The 20,707-nt window shown below is 46.0% G+C and overlaps 9 non-coding genes across 9 annotated transcripts; all 9 read left to right on the top strand.

The window, feature by feature from the left end:
* Positions 1–489: 489 nt before the first annotated feature.
* On the top strand, positions 490–680 carry LOC130323129 (U2 spliceosomal RNA). Its single transcript, XR_008868500.1, has one exon. It is a non-coding gene; the product is annotated as a U2 spliceosomal RNA (small nuclear RNA).
* Positions 681–2,762: 2,082 nt separating this feature from the next.
* On the top strand, positions 2,763–2,953 carry LOC130323127 (U2 spliceosomal RNA). Its single transcript, XR_008868498.1, has one exon. It is a non-coding gene; the product is annotated as a U2 spliceosomal RNA (small nuclear RNA).
* A 2,086-nt stretch (positions 2,954–5,039) lies between these two features.
* On the top strand, positions 5,040–5,230 carry LOC130323126 (U2 spliceosomal RNA). The gene has a single exon (XR_008868497.1). It is a non-coding gene; the product is annotated as a U2 spliceosomal RNA (small nuclear RNA).
* A 2,088-nt stretch (positions 5,231–7,318) lies between these two features.
* Positions 7,319–7,509, top strand: LOC130323124 (U2 spliceosomal RNA). Its single transcript, XR_008868496.1, has one exon. It is a non-coding gene; the product is annotated as a U2 spliceosomal RNA (small nuclear RNA).
* A 2,090-nt stretch (positions 7,510–9,599) lies between these two features.
* On the top strand, positions 9,600–9,790 carry LOC130323123 (U2 spliceosomal RNA). The gene has a single exon (XR_008868495.1). It is a non-coding gene; the product is annotated as a U2 spliceosomal RNA (small nuclear RNA).
* Positions 9,791–11,888: 2,098 nt separating this feature from the next.
* Positions 11,889–12,079, top strand: LOC130323122 (U2 spliceosomal RNA). Its single transcript, XR_008868494.1, has one exon. It is a non-coding gene; the product is annotated as a U2 spliceosomal RNA (small nuclear RNA).
* Positions 12,080–14,168: 2,089 nt separating this feature from the next.
* Positions 14,169–14,359, top strand: LOC130323121 (U2 spliceosomal RNA). Its single transcript, XR_008868493.1, has one exon. It is a non-coding gene; the product is annotated as a U2 spliceosomal RNA (small nuclear RNA).
* Positions 14,360–16,451: 2,092 nt separating this feature from the next.
* On the top strand, positions 16,452–16,642 carry LOC130323130 (U2 spliceosomal RNA). Its single transcript, XR_008868501.1, has one exon. It is a non-coding gene; the product is annotated as a U2 spliceosomal RNA (small nuclear RNA).
* A 2,086-nt stretch (positions 16,643–18,728) lies between these two features.
* Positions 18,729–18,919, top strand: LOC130323120 (U2 spliceosomal RNA). The gene has a single exon (XR_008868492.1). It is a non-coding gene; the product is annotated as a U2 spliceosomal RNA (small nuclear RNA).
* Positions 18,920–20,707: the final 1,788 nt, after the last annotated feature.

The raw sequence follows: 20,707 nt of genomic DNA, 5'->3' as shown, positions 1-20,707 counted from the left end.
AGCACTGCTCTGCCTGAGCAGAACCATCACCGCCATAGGTTGTCAAATAACCCGGATTTAACCCACACAGGTAAGTCCAATGGGGTGCAGGCATGTCCTCTATGCTTACAGCTTCCCGTGGGTGTTGGTTTGATACCGTTTGGGGACAGCCAAGGAGGCATCTGCAGGCAACAAAGGTAGGTGTGTGCTTGTGTGTGTGTTTCCTATGCAGATCCTAAGCCCAGTGTCACATGCAAGTAGGAGGAGTAAGAAGGGTTCCTGGCAAATCCGGGTTATGGATTGCATTTAAAAAGGCCCCGTGGGAGTGCAATGGGCCCCTGTCTTGCTGCTTAGCAATAATGGTATGGGTTTAGGTTCTGCTGTGTGTACTGGTGGTTGACTGCCCCCCAGCCCAGAGTGTGCATGGAAAATTGTCTGGCAGCCTCCCTGACAGCAAGCAGTGATAGTGCCCATGAAGGGGACCTTGTTGGGCCCGCCCCTTTCACGGTTATCGCTTCTCGGCCTTTTGGCTAAGATCAAGTGTAGTATCTGTTCTTATCAGTTTAATATCTGATACGTCCCCTATCTGGGGACCATATATTAAATGGATTTTTGAGAACGGGGGCCGATTTCGAAGCTTGCTTCCGTCGCCCTATGCATTGACCCGATATGGCAGTATCTTCGGGTACAGTGCACCACCCCCTTACAGGGTTAAAAAGAAAGATTCCTACTTTCATTGCTACCTGCTTGCTGGCTAGCCAGCTAGCCAGCCCTGTGGGCCTTGCTGCTGCTGCTGCAGCCAAAAAACAAAAGGTGGTGCTGCTGCTGCTTCTGCTGCTTCTGCTTCTGCTTGTGTCTGGCCGCTGTTGGAGCGTCCAGGCACAGGACTTCTGCTGCTGCTGACTAAATGGCCTCCTTAATTGGATCATTTGAGTAGCCAGCACACCTGTGCAGGTAGGGCATGACATGATAGGCAGCTGCCTTGATAGCGGGTGGGTGCTGAATGTTCCTAATTGACAAAATAAGATTAATGCTTATGAAGAAATATAAAATCTCATCCCTTCCCCAATATCGCGCCACACCCCTACCCCTTAATTCCCTGGTTGAACTTGATGGACATATGTCTTTTTTCGACCGTACTAACTATGTAACTATGTAACATAACATGGGGGGGGTCTCCTGGCTGTTCACACAGGTGTGTCATTGCTGTACATTGACCATGCATTGCTTCTGTGGTATTGCAAAGGCAAAGACAAATGCTTCCAGCCATCCATTGCACTAATGGATTGGTCATCAGCTGGCTGTCTATGTCCCGCATCAATATAGACCAAAGTACAGAGGGTTAGGCTATGCTATTGTGCACCTACCTGATGCATCAGAAGGTGCGAGGCCCTTGCTAAATTCTGTGCACAGACTTTGAGATCTATACTTTAGACTGTATCTAAACCTGCTCCAACATGGACTGACATTCTGGCCTACTTTCAGCCGATGCGACTTGTCTGTCGCTGAACAGTCGCTTTTTATGTATTCAGCACCTATGTATAATGTTGTAAAAATGCTCTAGAAGCTAAAGTCGCAGAAATGTCACACATATTTGGCCTGCAACTTTCTGTGCGACAAATTCAGACAGGAAAAATCAGTATAAATCCTTAGAAAATTATCCCCCAGTGTCTCCATCTGCTGGCGGTATTGAATAAGCATTGCTGCACTGATGGGGTATGCATTAGACGAAAAAAAAGAAGAAAAAGAAGAATAATACGCCCAGAAAAGAGGCGAAAAGGAGAAAAACGTAAAAAAACGTGAAAAAAAAGTAAGAGGAAGAGAAGGGAAAAAAAGGTGGAAATGGGTTTAAAAGTGATTTCGGCGGAGAAATATATATATATATATATATATATATATATATATATATACGCGCACACACACACATATATATAAACGTATTCTCCGTTGAGATATTGCAGCCGCTGCTGTGTCCAGGCCCAGGAGCCTTAGCACTGTGCTGTGATGTCACTCAATACCACTGACATCACTAGGTGTAAACAACATCTCTCCTTTGCTGTGTATGTGACTATGGAGCTGTTTGGTGATGTCGTCTATTATGGCCTTCATAGAAGCAACAGGAGATTGTTGCATCCATCTAGAACCCTCAGAACTACAGTGCTATGATGTCACTCACTTCCACAGGCCTTGCAGAGTGTAAACAACAACAACCCAGCTTTGTTGTGTATGTAACCATAGGGATTTGTGATGTCACCTAGAACCTTCACAGCAGCGACAGCTTTATGAGGAGCATCAGCACTGCTCTGCCTGAGCAGAACCATCACCGCCATAGGTTGTCAAATAACCCGGATTTAACCCACACAGGTAAGTCCAATGGGGTGCAGGCATGTCCTCTATGCTTACAGCTTCCCGTGGGTGTTGGTTTGATACCGTTTGGGGACAGCCAAGGAGGCATCTGCAGGCAACAAAGGTAGGTGTGTGCTTGTGTGTGTGTTTCCTATGCAGATCCTAAGCCCAGTGTCACATGCAAGTAGGAGGAGTAAGAAGGGTTCCTGGCAAATCCGGGTTATGGATTGCATTTAAAAAGGCCCCGTGGGAGTGCAATGGGCCCCTGTCTTGCTGCTTAGCAATAATGGTATGGGTTTAGGTTCTGCTGTGTGTACTGGTGGTTGACTGCCCCCCAGCCCAGAGTGTGCATGGAAAATTGTCTGGCAGCCTCCCTGACAGCAAGCAGTGATAGTGCCCATGAAGGGGACCTTGTTGGGCCCGCCCCTTTCACGGTTATCGCTTCTCGGCCTTTTGGCTAAGATCAAGTGTAGTATCTGTTCTTATCAGTTTAATATCTGATACGTCCCCTATCTGGGGACCATATATTAAATGGATTTTTGAGAACGGGGGCCGATTTCGAAGCTTGCTTCCGTCGCCCTATGCATTGACCCGATATGGCAGTATCTTCGGGTACAGTGCACCACCCCCTTACAGGGTTAAAAAGAAAGATTCCTACTTTCATTGCTACCTGCTTGCTGGCTAGCCAGCTAGCCAGCCCTGTGGGCCTTGCTGCTGCTGCTGCAGCCAAAAAACAAAAGGTGGTGCTGCTGCTGCTTCTGCTGCTTCTGCTTCTGCTTGTGTCTGGCCGCTGTTGGAGCGTCCAGGCACAGGACTTCTGCTGCTGCTGACTAAATGGCCTCCTTAATTGGATCATTTGAGTAGCCAGCACACCTGTGCAGGTAGGGCATGACATGATAGGCAGCTGCCTTGATAGCGGGTGGGTGCTGAATGTTCCTAATTGACAAAATAAGATTAATGCTTATGAAGAAATATAAAATCTCATCCCTTCCCCAATATCGCGCCACACCCCTACCCCTTAATTCCCTGGTTGAACTTGATGGACATATGTCTTTTTTCGACCGTACTAACTATGTAACTATGTAACATAACATGGGGGGGGTCTCCTGGCTGTTCACACAGGTGTGTCATTGCTGTACATTGACCATGCATTGCTTCTGTGGTATTGCAAAGGCAAAGACAAATGCTTCCAGCCATCCATTGCACTAATGGATTGGTCATCAGCTGGCTGTCTATGTCCCGCATCAATATAGACCAAAGTACAGAGGGTTAGGCTATGCTATTGTGCACCTACCTGATGCATCAGAAGGTGCGAGGCCCTTGCTAAATTCTGTGCACAGACTTTGAGATCTATACTTTAGACTGTATCTAAACCTGCTCCAACATGGACTGACATTCTGGCCTACTTTCAGCCGATGCGACTTGTCTGCCGCTGAACAGTCGCTTTTTATGTATTCAGCACCTATGTATAATGTTGTAAAAATGCTCTAGAAGCTAAAGTCGCAGAAATGTCACACATATTTGGCCTGCAACTTTCTGTGCGACAAATTCAGACAGGAAAAATCAGTATAAATCCTTAGAAAATTATCCCCCAGTGTCTCCATCTGCTGGCGGTATTGAATAAGCATTGCTGCACTGATGGGGTATGCATTAGACGAAAAAAAAGAAGAAAAAGAAGAATAATACGCCCAGAAAAGAGGCGAAAAGGAGAAAAACGTAAAAAAACGTGAAAAAAAAGTAAGAGGAAGAGAAGGGAAAAAAAGGTGGAAATGGGTTTAAAAGTGATTTCGGCGGAGAAATATATATATATATATATATATATATATATATATATATATATACGCGCACACACACACATATATATAAACGTATTCTCCGTTGAGATATTGCAGCCGCTGCTGTGTCCAGGCCCAGGAGCCTTAGCACTGTGCTGTGATGTCACTCAATACCACTGACATCACTAGGTGTAAACAACATCTCTCCTTTGCTGTGTATGTGACTATGGAGCTGTTTGGTGATGTCGTCTATTATGGCCTTCATAGAAGCAACAGGAGATTGTTGCATCCATCTAGAACCCTCAGAACTACAGTGCTATGATGTCACTCACTTCCACAGGCCTTGCAGAGTGTAAACAACAACAACCCAGCTTTGTTGTGTATGTAACCATAGGGATTTGTGATGTCACCTAGAACCTTCACAGCAGCGACAGCTTTATGAGGAGCATCAGCACTGCTCTGCCTGAGCAGAACCATCACCGCCATAGGTTGTCAAATAACCCGGATTTAACCCACACAGGTAAGTCCAATGGGGTGCAGGCATGTCCTCTATGCTTACAGCTTCCCGTGGGTGTTGGTTTGATACCGTTTGGGGACAGCCAAGGAGGCATCTGCAGGCAACAAAGGTAGGTGTGTGCTTGTGTGTGTGTTTCCTATGCAGATCCTAAGCCCAGTGTCACATGCAAGTAGGAGGAGTAAGAAGGGTTCCTGGCAAATCCGGGTTATGGATTGCATTTAAAAAGGCCCCGTGGGAGTGCAATGGGCCCCTGTCTTGCTGCTTAGCAATAATGGTATGGGTTTAGGTTCTGCTGTGTGTACTGGTGGTTGACTGCCCCCCAGCCCAGAGTGTGCATGGAAAATTGTCTGGCAGCCTCCCTGACAGCAAGCAGTGATAGTGCCCATGAAGGGGACCTTGTTGGGCCCGCCCCTTTCACGGTTATCGCTTCTCGGCCTTTTGGCTAAGATCAAGTGTAGTATCTGTTCTTATCAGTTTAATATCTGATACGTCCCCTATCTGGGGACCATATATTAAATGGATTTTTGAGAACGGGGGCCGATTTCGAAGCTTGCTTCCGTCGCCCTATGCATTGACCCGATATGGCAGTATCTTCGGGTACAGTGCACCACCCCCTTACAGGGTTAAAAAGAAAGATTCCTACTTTCATTGCTACCTGCTTGCTGGCTAGCCAGCTAGCCAGCCCTGTGGGCCTTGCTGCTGCTGCTGCAGCCAAAAAACAAAAGGTGGTGCTGCTGCTGCTTCTGCTGCTTCTGCTTCTGCTTGTGTCTGGCCGCTGTTGGAGCGTCCAGGCACAGGACTTCTGCTGCTGCTGACTAAATGGCCTCCTTAATTGGATCATTTGAGTAGCCAGCACACCTGTGCAGGTAGGGCATGACATGATAGGCAGCTGCCTTGATAGCGGGTGGGTGCTGAATGTTCCTAATTGACAAAATAAGATTAATGCTTATGAAGAAATATAAAATCTCATCCCTTCCCCAATATCGCGCCACACCCCTACCCCTTAATTCCCTGGTTGAACTTGATGGACATATGTCTTTTTTCGACCGTACTAACTATGTAACTATGTAACATAACATGGGGGGGGTCTCCTGGCTGTTCACACAGGTGTGTCATTGCTGTACATTGACCATGCATTGCTTCTGTGGTATTGCAAAGGCAAAGACAAATGCTTCCAGCCATCCATTGCACTAATGGATTGGTCATCAGCTGGCTGTCTATGTCCCGCATCAATATAGACCAAAGTACAGAGGGTTAGGCTATGCTATTGTGCACCTACCTGATGCATCAGAAGGTGCGAGGCCCTTGCTAAATTCTGTGCACAGACTTTGAGATCTATACTTTAGACTGTATCTAAACCTGCTCCAACATGGACTGACATTCTGGCCTACTTTCAGCCGATGCGACTTGTCTGTCGCTGAACAGTCGCTTTTTATGTATTCAGCACCTATGTATAATGTTGTAAAAATGCTCTAGAAGCTAAAGTCGCAGAAATGTCACACATATTTGGCCTGCAACTTTCTGTGCGACAAATTCAGACAGGAAAAATCAGTATAAATCCTTAGAAAATTATCCCCCAGTGTCTCCATCTGCTGGCGGTATTGGAATAAGCATTGCTGCACTGATGGGGTATGCATTAGACGAAAAAAAAGAAGAAAAAGAAGAATAATACGCCCAGAAAAGAGGCGAAAAGGAGAAAAACGTAAAAAAACGTGAAAAAAAGTAAGAGGAAGAGAAGGGAAAAAAAGGTGGAAATGGGTTTAAAAGTGATTTCGGCGGAGAAATATATATATATATATATATATATATATATATATATATATATATACGCGCACACACACACATATATATAAACGTATTCTCCGTTGAGATATTGCAGCCGCTGCTGTGTCCAGGCCCAGGAGCCTTAGCACTGTGCTGTGATGTCACTCAATACCACTGACATCACTAGGTGTAAACAACATCTCTCCTTTGCTGTGTATGTGACTATGGAGCTGTTTGGTGATGTCGTCTATTATGGCCTTCATAGAAGCAACAGGAGATTGTTGCATCCATCTAGAACCCTCAGAACTACAGTGCTATGATGTCACTCACTTCCACAGGCCTTGCAGAGTGTAAACAACAACAACCCAGCTTTGTTGTGTATGTAACCATAGGGATTTGTGATGTCACCTAGAACCTTCACAGCAGCGACAGCTTTATGAGGAGCATCAGCACTGCTCTGCCTGAGCAGAACCATCACCGCCATAGGTTGTCAAATAACCCGGATTTAACCCACACAGGTAAGTCCAATGGGGTGCAGGCATGTCCTCTATGCTTACAGCTTCCCGTGGGTGTTGGTTTGATACCGTTTGGGGACAGCCAAGGAGGCATCTGCAGGCAACAAAGGTAGGTGTGTGCTTGTGTGTGTGTTTCCTATGCAGATCCTAAGCCCAGTGTCACATGCAAGTAGGAGGAGTAAGAAGGGTTCCTGGCAAATCCGGGTTATGGATTGCATTTAAAAAGGCCCCGTGGGAGTGCAATGGGCCCCTGTCTTGCTGCTTAGCAATAATGGTATGGGTTTAGGTTCTGCTGTGTGTACTGGTGGTTGACTGCCCCCCAGCCCAGAGTGTGCATGGAAAATTGTCTGGCAGCCTCCCTGACAGCAAGCAGTGATAGTGCCCATGAAGGGGACCTTGTTGGGCCCGCCCCTTTCACGGTTATCGCTTCTCGGCCTTTTGGCTAAGATCAAGTGTAGTATCTGTTCTTATCAGTTTAATATCTGATACGTCCCCTATCTGGGGACCATATATTAAATGGATTTTTGAGAACGGGGGCCGATTTCGAAGCTTGCTTCCGTCGCCCTATGCATTGACCCGATATGGCAGTATCTTCGGGTACAGTGCACCACCCCCTTACAGGGTTAAAAAGAAAGATTCCTACTTTCATTGCTACCTGCTTGCTGGCTAGCCAGCTAGCCAGCCCTGTGGGCCTTGCTGCTGCTGCTGCAGCCAAAAAACAAAAGGTGGTGCTGCTGCTGCTTCTGCTGCTTCTGCTTCTGCTTGTGTCTGGCCGCTGTTGGAGCGTCCAGGCACAGGACTTCTGCTGCTGCTGACTAAATGGCCTCCTTAATTGGATCATTTGAGTAGCCAGCACACCTGTGCAGGTAGGGCATGACATGATAGGCAGCTGCCTTGATAGCGGGTGGGTGCTGAATGTTCCTAATTGACAAAATAAGATTAATGCTTATGAAGAAATATAAAATCTCATCCCTTCCCCAATATCGCGCCACACCCCTACCCCTTAATTCCCTGGTTGAACTTGATGGACATATGTCTTTTTTCGACCGTACTAACTATGTAACTATGTAACATAACATGGGGGGGGTCTCCTGGCTGTTCACACAGGTGTGTCATTGCTGTACATTGACCATGCATTGCTTCTGTGGTATTGCAAAGGCAAAGACAAATGCTTCCAGCCATCCATTGCACTAATGGATTGGTCATCAGCTGGCTGTCTATGTCCCGCATCAATATAGACCAAAGTACAGAGGGTTAGGCTATGCTATTGTGCACCTACCTGATGCATCAGAAGGTGCGAGGCCCTTGCTAAATTCTGTGCACAGACTTTGAGATCTATACTTTAGACTGTATCTAAACCTGCTCCAACATGGACTGACATTCTGGCCTACTTTCAGCCGATGCGACTTGTCTGTCGCTGAACAGTCGCTTTTTATGTATTCAGCACCTATGTATAATGTTGTAAAAATGCTCTAGAAGCTAAAGTCGCAGAAATGTCACACATATTTGGCCTGCAACTTTCTGTGCGACAAATTCAGACAGGAAAAATCAGTATAAATCCTTAGAAAATTATCCCCCAGTGTCTCCATCTGCTGGCGGTATTGAATAAGCATTGCTGCACTGATGGGGTATGCATTAGACGAAAAAAAAGAAGAAAAAGAAGAATAATACGCCCAGAAAAGAGGCGAAAAGGAGAAAAACGTAAAAAAACGTGAAAAAAAAGTAAGAGGAAGAGAAGGGAAAAAAAGGTGGAAATGGGTTTAAAAGTGATTTCGGCGGAGAAATATATATATATATATATATATATATATATATATATATATATATATACGCGCACACACACACATATATATAAACGTATTCTCCGTTGAGATATTGCAGCCGCTGCTGTGTCCAGGCCCAGGAGCCTTAGCACTGTGCTGTGATGTCACTCAATACCACTGACATCACTAGGTGTAAACAACATCTCTCCTTTGCTGTGTATGTGACTATGGAGCTGTTTGGTGATGTCGTCTATTATGGCCTTCATAGAAGCAACAGGAGATTGTTGCATCCATCTAGAACCCTCAGAACTACAGTGCTATGATGTCACTCACTTCCACAGGCCTTGCAGAGTGTAAACAACAACAACCCAGCTTTGTTGTGTATGTAACCATAGGGATTTGTGATGTCACCTAGAACCTTCACAGCAGCGACAGCTTTATGAGGAGCATCAGCACTGCTCTGCCTGAGCAGAACCATCACCGCCATAGGTTGTCAAATAACCCGGATTTAACCCACACAGGAAAGTCCAATGGGGTGCAGGCATGTCCTCTATGCTTACAGCTTCCCGTGGGTGTTGGTTTGATACCGTTTGGGGACAGCCAAGGAGGCATCTGCAGGCAACAAAGGTAGGTGTGTGCTTGTGTGTGTGTTTCCTATGCAGATCCTAAGCCCAGTGTCACATGCAAGTAGGAGGAGTAAGAAGGGTTCCTGGCAAATCCGGGTTATGGATTGCATTTAAAAAGGCCCCGTGGGAGTGCAATGGGCCCCTGTCTTGCTGCTTAGCAATAATGGTATGGGTTTAGGTTCTGCTGTGTGTACTGGTGGTTGACTGCCCCCCAGCCCAGAGTGTGCATGGAAAATTGTCTGGCAGCCTCCCTGACAGCAAGCAGTGATAGTGCCCATGAAGGGGACCTTGTTGGGCCCGCCCCTTTCACGGTTATCGCTTCTCGGCCTTTTGGCTAAGATCAAGTGTAGTATCTGTTCTTATCAGTTTAATATCTGATACGTCCCCTATCTGGGGACCATATATTAAATGGATTTTTGAGAACGGGGGCCGATTTCGAAGCTTGCTTCCGTCGCCCTATGCATTGACCCGATATGGCAGTATCTTCGGGTACAGTGCACCACCCCCTTACAGGGTTAAAAAGAAAGATTCCTACTTTCATTGCTACCTGCTTGCTGGCTAGCCAGCTAGCCAGCCCTGTGGGCCTTGCTGCTGCTGCTGCTGCAGCCAAAAAACAAAAGGTGGTGCTGCTGCTGCTTCTGCTGCTTCTGCTTCTGCTTGTGTCTGGCCGCTGTTGGAGCGTCCAGGCACAGGACTTCTGCTGCTGCTGACTAAATGGCCTCCTTAATTGGATCATTTGAGTAGCCAGCACACCTGTGCAGGTAGGGCATGACATGATAGGCAGCTGCCTTGATAGCGGGTGGGTGCTGAATGTTCCTAATTGACAAAATAAGATTAATGCTTATGAAGAAATATAAAATCTCATCCCTTCCCCAATATCGCGCCACACCCCTACCCCTTAATTCCCTGGTTGAACTTGATGGACATATGTCTTTTTTCGACCGTACTAACTATGTAACTATGTAACATAACATGGGGGGGGTCTCCTGGCTGTTCACACAGGTGTGTCATTGCTGTACATTGACCATGCATTGCTTCTGTGGTATTGCAAAGGCAAAGACAAATGCTTCCAGCCATCCATTGCACTAATGGATTGGTCATCAGCTGGCTGTCTATGTCCCGCATCAATATAGACCAAAGTACAGAGGGTTAGGCTATGCTATTGTGCACCTACCTGATGCATCAGAAGGTGCGAGGCCCTTGCTAAATTCTGTGCACAGACTTTGAGATCTATACTTTAGACTGTATCTAAACCTGCTCCAACATGGACTGACATTCTGGCCTACTTTCAGCCGATGCGACTTGTCTGTCGCTGAACAGTCGCTTTTTATGTATTCAGCACCTATGTATAATGTTGTAAAAATGCTCTAGAAGCTAAAGTCGCAGAAATGTCACACATATTTGGCCTGCAACTTTCTGTGCGACAAATTCAGACAGGAAAAATCAGTATAAATCCTTAGAAAATTATCCCCCAGTGTCTCCATCTGCTGGCGGTATTGAATAAGCATTGCTGCACTGATGGGGTATGCATTAGACGAAAAAAAAGAAGAAAAAGAAGAATAATACGCCCAGAAAAGAGGCGAAAAGGAGAAAAACGTAAAAAAACGTGAAAAAAAAGTAAGAGGAAGAGAAGGGAAAAAAAGGTGAAATGGGTTTAAAAGTGATTTCGGCGGAGAAATATATATATATATATATATATATATATATATATATATATATATATATATATACGCGCACACACACACATATATATAAACGTATTCTCCGTTGAGATATTGCAGCCGCTGCTGTGTCCAGGCCCAGGAGCCTTAGCACTGTGCTGTGATGTCACTCAATACCACTGACATCACTAGGTGTAAACAACATCTCTCCTTTGCTGTGTATGTGACTATGGAGCTGTTTGGTGATGTCGTCTATTATGGCCTTCATAGAAGCAACAGGAGATTGTTGCATCCATCTAGAACCCTCAGAACTACAGTGCTATGATGTCACTCACTTCCACAGGCCTTGCAGAGTGTAAACAACAACAACCCAGCTTTGTTGTGTATGTAACCATAGGGATTTGTGATGTCACCTAGAACCTTCACAGCAGCGACAGCTTTATGAGGAGCATCAGCACTGCTCTGCCTGAGCAGAACCATCACCGCCATAGGTTGTCAAATAACCCGGATTTAACCCACACAGGAAAGTCCAATGGGGTGCAGGCATGTCCTCTATGCTTACAGCTTCCCGTGGGTGTTGGTTTGATACCGTTTGGGGACAGCCAAGGAGGCATCTGCAGGCAACAAAGGTAGGTGTGTGCTTGTGTGTGTGTTTCCTATGCAGATCCTAAGCCCAGTGTCACATGCAAGTAGGAGGAGTAAGAAGGGTTCCTGGCAAATCCGGGTTATGGATTGCATTTAAAAAGGCCCCGTGGGAGTGCAATGGGCCCCTGTCTTGCTGCTTAGCAATAATGGTATGGGTTTAGGTTCTGCTGTGTGTACTGGTGGTTGACTGCCCCCCAGCCCAGAGTGTGCATGGAAAATTGTCTGGCAGCCTCCCTGACAGCAAGCAGTGATAGTGCCCATGAAGGGGACCTTGTTGGGCCCGCCCCTTTCACGGTTATCGCTTCTCGGCCTTTTGGCTAAGATCAAGTGTAGTATCTGTTCTTATCAGTTTAATATCTGATACGTCCCCTATCTGGGGACCATATATTAAATGGATTTTTGAGAACGGGGGCCGATTTCGAAGCTTGCTTCCGTCGCCCTATGCATTGACCCGATATGGCAGTATCTTCGGGTACAGTGCACCACCCCCTTACAGGGTTAAAAAGAAAGATTCCTACTTTCATTGCTACCTGCTTGCTGGCTAGCCAGCTAGCCAGCCCTGTGGGCCTTGCTGCTGCTGCTGCTGCAGCCAAAAAACAAAAGGTGGTGCTGCTGCTGCTTCTGCTGCTTCTGCTTCTGCTTGTGTCTGGCCGCTGTTGGAGCGTCCAGGCACAGGACTTCTGCTGCTGCTGACTAAATGGCCTCCTTAATTGGATCATTTGAGTAGCCAGCACACCTGTGCAGGTAGGGCATGACATGATAGGCAGCTGCCTTGATAGCGGGTGGGTGCTGAATGTTCCTAATTGACAAAATAAGATTAATGCTTATGAAGAAATATAAAATCTCATCCCTTCCCCAATATCGCGCCACACCCCTACCCCTTAATTCCCTGGTTGAACTTGATGGACATATGTCTTTTTTCGACCGTACTAACTATGTAACTATGTAACATAACATGGGGGGGGTCTCCTGGCTGTTCACACAGGTGTGTCATTGCTGTACATTGACCATGCATTGCTTCTGTGGTATTGCAAAGGCAAAGACAAATGCTTCCAGCCATCCATTGCACTAATGGATTGGTCATCAGCTGGCTGTCTATGTCCCGCATCAATATAGACCAAAGTACAGAGGGTTAGGCTATGCTATTGTGCACCTACCTGATGCATCAGAAGGTGCGAGGCCCTTGCTAAATTCTGTGCACAGACTTTGAGATCTATACTTTAGACTGTATCTAAACCTGCTCCAACATGGACTGACATTCTGGCCTACTTTCAGCCGATGCGACTTGTCTGTCGCTGAACAGTCGCTTTTTATGTATTCAGCACCTATGTATAATGTTGTAAAAATGCTCTAGAAGCTAAAGTCGCAGAAATGTCACACATATTTGGCCTGCAACTTTCTGTGCGACAAATTCAGACAGGAAAAATCAGTATAAATCCTTAGAAAATTATCCCCCAGTGTCTCCATCTGCTGGCGGTATTGAATAAGCATTGCTGCACTGATGGGGTATGCATTAGACGAAAAAAAAGAAGAAAAAGAAGAATAATACGCCCAGAAAAGAGGCGAAAAGGAGAAAAACGTAAAAAAACGTGAAAAAAAAGTAAGAGGAAGAGAAGGGAAAAAAAGGTGGAAATGGGTTTAAAAGTGATTTCGGCGGAGAAATATATATATATATATATATATATATATATATATATATATATACGCGCACACACACACATATATATAAACGTATTCTCCGTTGAGATATTGCAGCCGCTGCTGTGTCCAGGCCCAGGAGCCTTAGCACTGTGCTGTGATGTCACTCAATACCACTGACATCACTAGGTGTAAACAACATCTCTCCTTTGCTGTGTATGTGACTATGGAGCTGTTTGGTGATGTCGTCTATTATGGCCTTCATAGAAGCAACAGGAGATTGTTGCATCCATCTAGAACCCTCAGAACTACAGTGCTATGATGTCACTCACTTCCACAGGCCTTGCAGAGTGTAAACAACAACAACCCAGCTTTGTTGTGTATGTAACCATAGGGATTTGTGATGTCACCTAGAACCTTCACAGCAGCGACAGCTTTATGAGGAGCATCAGCACTGCTCTGCCTGAGCAGAACCATCACCGCCATAGGTTGTCAAATAACCCGGATTTAACCCACACAGGTAAGTCCAATGGGGTGCAGGCATGTCCTCTATGCTTACAGCTTCCCGTGGGTGTTGGTTTGATACCGTTTGGGGACAGCCAAGGAGGCATCTGCAGGCAACAAAGGTAGGTGTGTGCTTGTGTGTGTGTTTCCTATGCAGATCCTAAGCCCAGTGTCACATGCAAGTAGGAGGAGTAAGAAGGGTTCCTGGCAAATCCGGGTTATGGATTGCATTTAAAAAGGCCCCGTGGGAGTGCAATGGGCCCCTGTCTTGCTGCTTAGCAATAATGGTATGGGTTTAGGTTCTGCTGTGTGTACTGGTGGTTGACTGCCCCCCAGCCCAGAGTGTGCATGGAAAATTGTCTGGCAGCCTCCCTGACAGCAAGCAGTGATAGTGCCCATGAAGGGGACCTTGTTGGGCCCGCCCCTTTCACGGTTATCGCTTCTCGGCCTTTTGGCTAAGATCAAGTGTAGTATCTGTTCTTATCAGTTTAATATCTGATACGTCCCCTATCTGGGGACCATATATTAAATGGATTTTTGAGAACGGGGGCCGATTTCGAAGCTTGCTTCCGTCGCCCTATGCATTGACCCGATATGGCAGTATCTTCGGGTACAGTGCACCACCCCCTTACAGGGTTAAAAAGAAAGATTCCTACTTTCATTGCTACCTGCTTGCTGGCTAGCCAGCTAGCCAGCCCTGTGGGCCTTGCTGCTGCTGCTGCAGCCAAAAAACAAAAGGTGGTGCTGCTGCTGCTTCTGCTGCTTCTGCTTCTGCTTGTGTCTGGCCGCTGTTGGAGCGTCCAGGCACAGGACTTCTGCTGCTGCTGACTAAATGGCCTCCTTAATTGGATCATTTGAGTAGCCAGCACACCTGTGCAGGTAGGGCATGACATGATAGGCAGCTGCCTTGATAGCGGGTGGGTGCTGAATGTTCCTAATTGACAAAATAAGATTAATGCTTATGAAGAAATATAAAATCTCATCCCTTCCCCAATATCGCGCCACACCCCTACCCCTTAATTCCCTGGTTGAACTTGATGGACATATGTCTTTTTTCGACCGTACTAACTATGTAACTATGTAACATAACATGGGGGGGGGTCTCCTGGCTGTTCACACAGGTGTGTCATTGCTGTACATTGACCATGCATTGCTTCTGTGGTATTGCAAAGGCAAAGACAAATGCTTCCAGCCATCCATTGCACTAATGGATTGGTCATCAGCTGGCTGTCTATGTCCCGCATCAATATAGACCAAAGTACAGAGGGTTAGGCTATGCTATTGTGCACCTACCTGATGCATCAGAAGGTGCGAGGCCCTTGCTAAATTCTGTGCACAGACTTTGAGATCTATACTTTAGACTGTATCTAAACCTGCTCCAACATGGACTGACATTCTGGCCTACTTTCAGCCGATGCGACTTGTCTGTCGCTGAACAGTCGCTTTTTATGTATTCAGCACCTATGTATAATGTTGTAAAAATGCTCTAGAAGCTAAAGTCGCAGAAATGTCACACATATTTGGCCTGCAACTTTCTGTGCGACAAATTTAGACAGGAAAAATCAGTATAAATCCTTAGAAAATTATCCCCCAGTGTCTCCATCTGCTGGCGGTATTGAATAAGCATTGCTGCACTGATGGGGTATGCATTAGACGAAAAAAAAGAAGAAAAAGAAGAATAATACGCCCAGAAAAGAGGCGAAAAGGAGAAAAACGTAAAAAAACGTGAAAAAAAAGTAAGAGGAAGAGAAGGGAAAAAAAGGTGGAAATGGGTTTAAAAGTGATTTCGGCGGAGAATATATATATATATATATATATATATATATATATATATATATATATATACGCGCACACACACACATATATATAAACGTATTCTCCGTTGAGATATTGCAGCCGCTGCTGTGTCCAGGCCCAGGAGCCTTAGCACTGTGCTGTGATGTCACTCAATACCACTGACATCACTAGGTGTAAACAACATCTCTCCTTTGCTGTGTATGTGACTATGGAGCTGTTTGGTGATGTCGTCTATTATGGCCTTCATAGAAGCAACAGGAGATTGTTGCATCCATCTAGAACCCTCAGAACTACAGTGCTATGATGTCACTCACTTCCACAGGCCTTGCAGAGTGTAAACAACAACAACCCAGCTTTGTTGTGTATGTAACCATAGGGATTTGTGATGTCACCTAGAACCTTCACAGCAGCGACAGCTTTATGAGGAGCATCAGCACTGCTCTGCCTGAGCAGAACCATCACCGCCATAGGTTGTCAAATAACCCGGATTTAACCCACACAGGTAAGTCCAATGGGGTGCAGGCATGTCCTCTATGCTTACAGCTTCCCGTGGGTGTTGGTTTGATACCGTTTGGGGACAGCCAAGGAGGCATCTGCAGGCAACAAAGGTAGGTGTGTGCTTGTGTGTGTGTTTCCTATGCAGATCCTAAGCCCAGTGTCACATGCAAGTAGGAGGAGTAAGAAGGGTTCCTGGCAAATCCGGGTTATGGATTGCATTTAAAAAGGCCCCGTGGGAGTGCAATGGGCCCCTGTCTTGCTGCTTAGCAATAATGGTATGGGTTTAGGTTCTGCTGTGTGTACTGGTGGTTGACTGCCCCCCAGCCCAGAGTGTGCATGGAAAATTGTCTGGCAGCCTCCCTGACAGCAAGCAGTGATAGTGCCCATGAAGGGGACCTTGTTGGGCCCGCCCCTTTCACGGTTATCGCTTCTCGGCCTTTTGGCTAAGATCAAGTGTAGTATCTGTTCTTATCAGTTTAATATCTGATACGTCCCCTATCTGGGGACCATATATTAAATGGATTTTTGAGAACGGGGGCCGATTTCGAAGCTTGCTTCCGTCACCCTATGCATTGACCCGATATGGCAGTATCTTCGGGTACAGTGCACCACCCCCTTACAGGGTTAAAAAGAAAGATTCCTACTTTCATTGCTACCTGCTTGCTGGCTAGCCAGCTAGCCAGCCCTGTGGGCCTTGCTGCTGCTGCTGCAGCCAAAAAACAAAAGGTGGTGCTGCTGCTGCTTCTGCTGCTTCTGCTTCTGCTTGTGTCTGGCCGCTGTTGGAGCGTCCAGGCACAGGACTTCTGCTGCTGCTGACTAAATGGCCTCCTTAATTGGATCATTTGAGTAGCCAGCACACCTGTGCAGGTAGGGCATGACATGATAGGCAGCTGCCTTGATAGCGGGTGGGTGCTGAATGTTCCTAATTGACAAAATAAGATTAATGCTTATGAAGAAATATAAAATCTCATCCCTTCCCCAATATCGCGCCACACCCCTACCCCTTAATTCCCTGGTTGAACTTGATGGACATATGTCTTTTTTCGACCGTACTAACTATGTAACTATGTAACATAACATGGGGGGGGTCTCCTGGCTGTTCACACAGGTGTGTCATTGCTGTACATTGACCATGCATTGCTTCTGTGGTATTGCAAAGGCAAAGACAAATGCTTCCAGCCATCCATTGCACTAATGGATTGGTCATCAGCTGGCTGTCTATGTCCCGCATCAATATAGACCAAAGTACAGAGGGTTAGGCTATGCTATTGTGCACCTACCTGATGCATCAGAAGGTGCGAGGCCCTTGCTAAATTCTGTGCACAGACTTTGAGATCTATACTTTAGACTGTATCTAAACCTGCTCCAACATGGACTGACATTCTGGCCTACTTTCAGCCGATGCGACTTGTCTGTCGCTGAACAGTCGCTTTTTATGTATTCAGCACCTATGTATAATGTTGTAAAAATGCTCTAGAAGCTAAAGTCGCAGAAATGTCACACATATTTGGCCTGCAACTTTCTGTGCGACAAATTCAGACAGGAAAAATCAGTATAAATCCTTAGAAAATTATCCCCCAGTGTCTCCATCTGCTGGCGGTATTGAATAAGCATTGCTGCACTGATGGGGTATGCATTAGACGAAAAAAAAGAAGAAAAAGAAGAATAATACGCCCAGAAAAGAGGCGAAAAGGAGAAAAACGTAAAAAAACGTGAAAAAAAAGTAAGAGGAAGAGAAGGGAAAAAAAGGTGGAAATGGGTTTAAAAGTGATTTCGGCGGAGAAATATATATATATATATATATATATATATATATATATATATATACGCGCACACACACACATATATATAAACGTATTCTCCGTTGAGATATTGCAGCCGCTGCTGTGTCCAGGCCCAGGAGCCTTAGCACTGTGCTGTGATGTCACTCAATACCACTGACATCACTAGGTGTAAACAACATCTCTCCTTTGCTGTGTATGTGACTATGGAGCTGTTTGGTGATGTCGTCTATTATGGCCTTCATAGAAGCAACAGGAGATTGTTGCATCCATCTAGAACCCTCAGAACTACAGTGCTATGATGTCACTCACTTCCACAGGCCTTGCAGAGTGTAAACAACAACAACCCAGCTTTGTTGTGTATGTAACCATAGGGATTTGTGATGTCACCTAGAACCTTCACAGCAGCGACAGCTTTATGAGGAGCATCAGCACTGCTCTGCCTGAGCAGAACCATCACCGCCATAGGTTGTCAAATAACCCGGATTTAACCCACACAGGTAAGTCCAATGGGGTGCAGGCATGTCCTCTATGCTTACAGCTTCCCGTGGGTGTTGGTTTGATACCGTTTGGGGACAGCCAAGGAGGCATCTGCAGGCAACAAAGGTAGGTGTGTGCTTGTGTGTGTGTTTCCTATGCAGATCCTAAGCCCAGTGTCACATGCAAGTAGGAGGAGTAAGAAGGGTTCCTGGCAAATCCGGGTTATGGATTGCATTTAAAAAGGCCCCGTGGGAGTGCAATGGGCCCCTGTCTTGCTGCTTAGCAATAATGGTATGGGTTTAGGTTCTGCTGTGTGTACTGGTGGTTGACTGCCCCCCAGCCCAGAGTGTGCATGGAAAATTGTCTGGCAGCCTCCCTGACAGCAAGCAGTGATAGTGCCCATGAAGGGGACCTTGTTGGGCCCGCCCCTTTCACGGTTATCGCTTCTCGGCCTTTTGGCTAAGATCAAGTGTAGTATCTGTTCTTATCAGTTTAATATCTGATACGTCCCCTATCTGGGGACCATATATTAAATGGATTTTTGAGAACGGGGGCCGATTTCGAAGCTTGCTTCCGTCGCCCTATGCATTGACCCGATATGGCAGTATCTTCGGGTACAGTGCACCACCCCCTTACAGGGTTAAAAAGAAAGATTCCTACTTTCATTGCTACCTGCTTGCTGGCTAGCCAGCTAGCCAGCCCTGTGGGCCTTGCTGCTGCTGCTGCAGCCAAAAAACAAAAGGTGGTGCTGCTGCTGCTTCTGCTGCTTCTGCTTCTGCTTGTGTCTGGCCGCTGTTGGAGCGTCCAGGCACAGGACTTCTGCTGCTGCTGACTAAATGGCCTCCTTAATTGGATCATTTGAGTAGCCAGCACACCTGTGCAGGTAGGGCATGACATGATAGGCAGCTGCCTTGATAGCGGGTGGGTGCTGAATGTTCCTAATTGACAAAATAAGATTAATGCTTATGAAGAAATATAAAATCTCATCCCTTCCCCAATATCGCGCCACACCCCTACCCCTTAATTCCCTGGTTGAACTTGATGGACATATGTCTTTTTTCGACCGTACTAACTATGTAACTATGTAACATAACATGGGGGGGGTCTCCTGGCTGTTCACACAGGTGTGTCATTGCTGTACATTGACCATGCATTGCTTCTGTGGTATTGCAAAGGCAAAGACAAATGCTTCCAGCCATCCATTGCACTAATGGATTGGTCATCAGCTGGCTGTCTATGTCCCGCATCAATATAGACCAAAGTACAGAGGGTTAGGCTATGCTATTGTGCACCTACCTGATGCATCAGAAGGTGCGAGGCCCTTGCTAAATTCTGTGCACAGACTTTGAGATCTATACTTTAGACTGTATCTAAACCTGCTCCAACATGGACTGACATTCTGGCCTACTTTCAGCCGATGCGACTTGTCTGTGGCTGAACAGTCGCTTTTTATGTATTCAGCACCTATGTATAATGTTGTAAAAATGCTCTAGAAGCTAAAGTCGCAGAAATGTCACACATATTTGGCCTGCAACTTTCTGTGCGACAAATTCAGACAGGAAAAATCAGTATAAATCCTTAGAAAATTATCCCCCAGTGTCTCCATCTGCTGGCGGTATTGAATAAGCATTGCTGCACTGATGGGGTATGCATTAGACGAAAAAAAAGAAGAAAAAGAAGAATAATACGCCCAGAAAAGAGGCGAAAAGGAGAAAAACGTAAAAAAACGTGAAAAAAAAGTAAGAGGAAGAGAAGGGAAAAAAAGGTGGAAATGGGTTTAAAAGTGATTTCGGCGGAGAAATATATATATATATATATATATATATATATATATATATATATATACGCGCACACACACACATATATATAAACGTATTCTCCGTTGAGATATTGCAGCCGCTGCTGTGTCCAGGCCCAGGAGCCTTAGCACTGTGCTGTGATGTCACTCAATACCACTGACATCACTAGGTGTAAACAACATCTCTCCTTTGCTGTGTATGTGACTATGGAGCTGTTTGGTGATGTCGTCTATTATGGCCTTCATAGAAGCAACAGGAGATTGTTGCATCCATCTAGAACCCTCAGAACTACAGTGCTATGATGTCACTCACTTCCACAGGCCTTGCAGAGTGTAAACAACAACAACCCAGCTTTGTTGTGTATGTAACCATAGGGATTTGTGATGTCACCTAGAACCTTCACAGCAGCGACAGCTTTATGAGGAGCATCAGCACTGCTCTGCCTGAGCAGAACCATCACCGCCATAGGTTGTCAAATAACCCGGATTTAACCCACACAGGTAAGTCCAATGGGGTGCAGGCATGTCCTCTATGCTTACAGCTTCCCGTGGGTGTTGGTTTGATACCGTTTGGGGACAGCCAAGGAGGCATCTGCAGGCAACAAAGGTAGGTGTGTGCT

The sequence above is a fragment of the Hyla sarda genome, unplaced genomic scaffold (genome assembly GCF_029499605.1).
Source record: "Hyla sarda isolate aHylSar1 unplaced genomic scaffold, aHylSar1.hap1 scaffold_2428, whole genome shotgun sequence".
In the NCBI taxonomy this organism is placed as follows: Eukaryota; Metazoa; Chordata; class Amphibia; order Anura; family Hylidae; genus Hyla; species Hyla sarda.
This window is presented reverse-complemented; position numbering and strand designations above follow the sequence as displayed.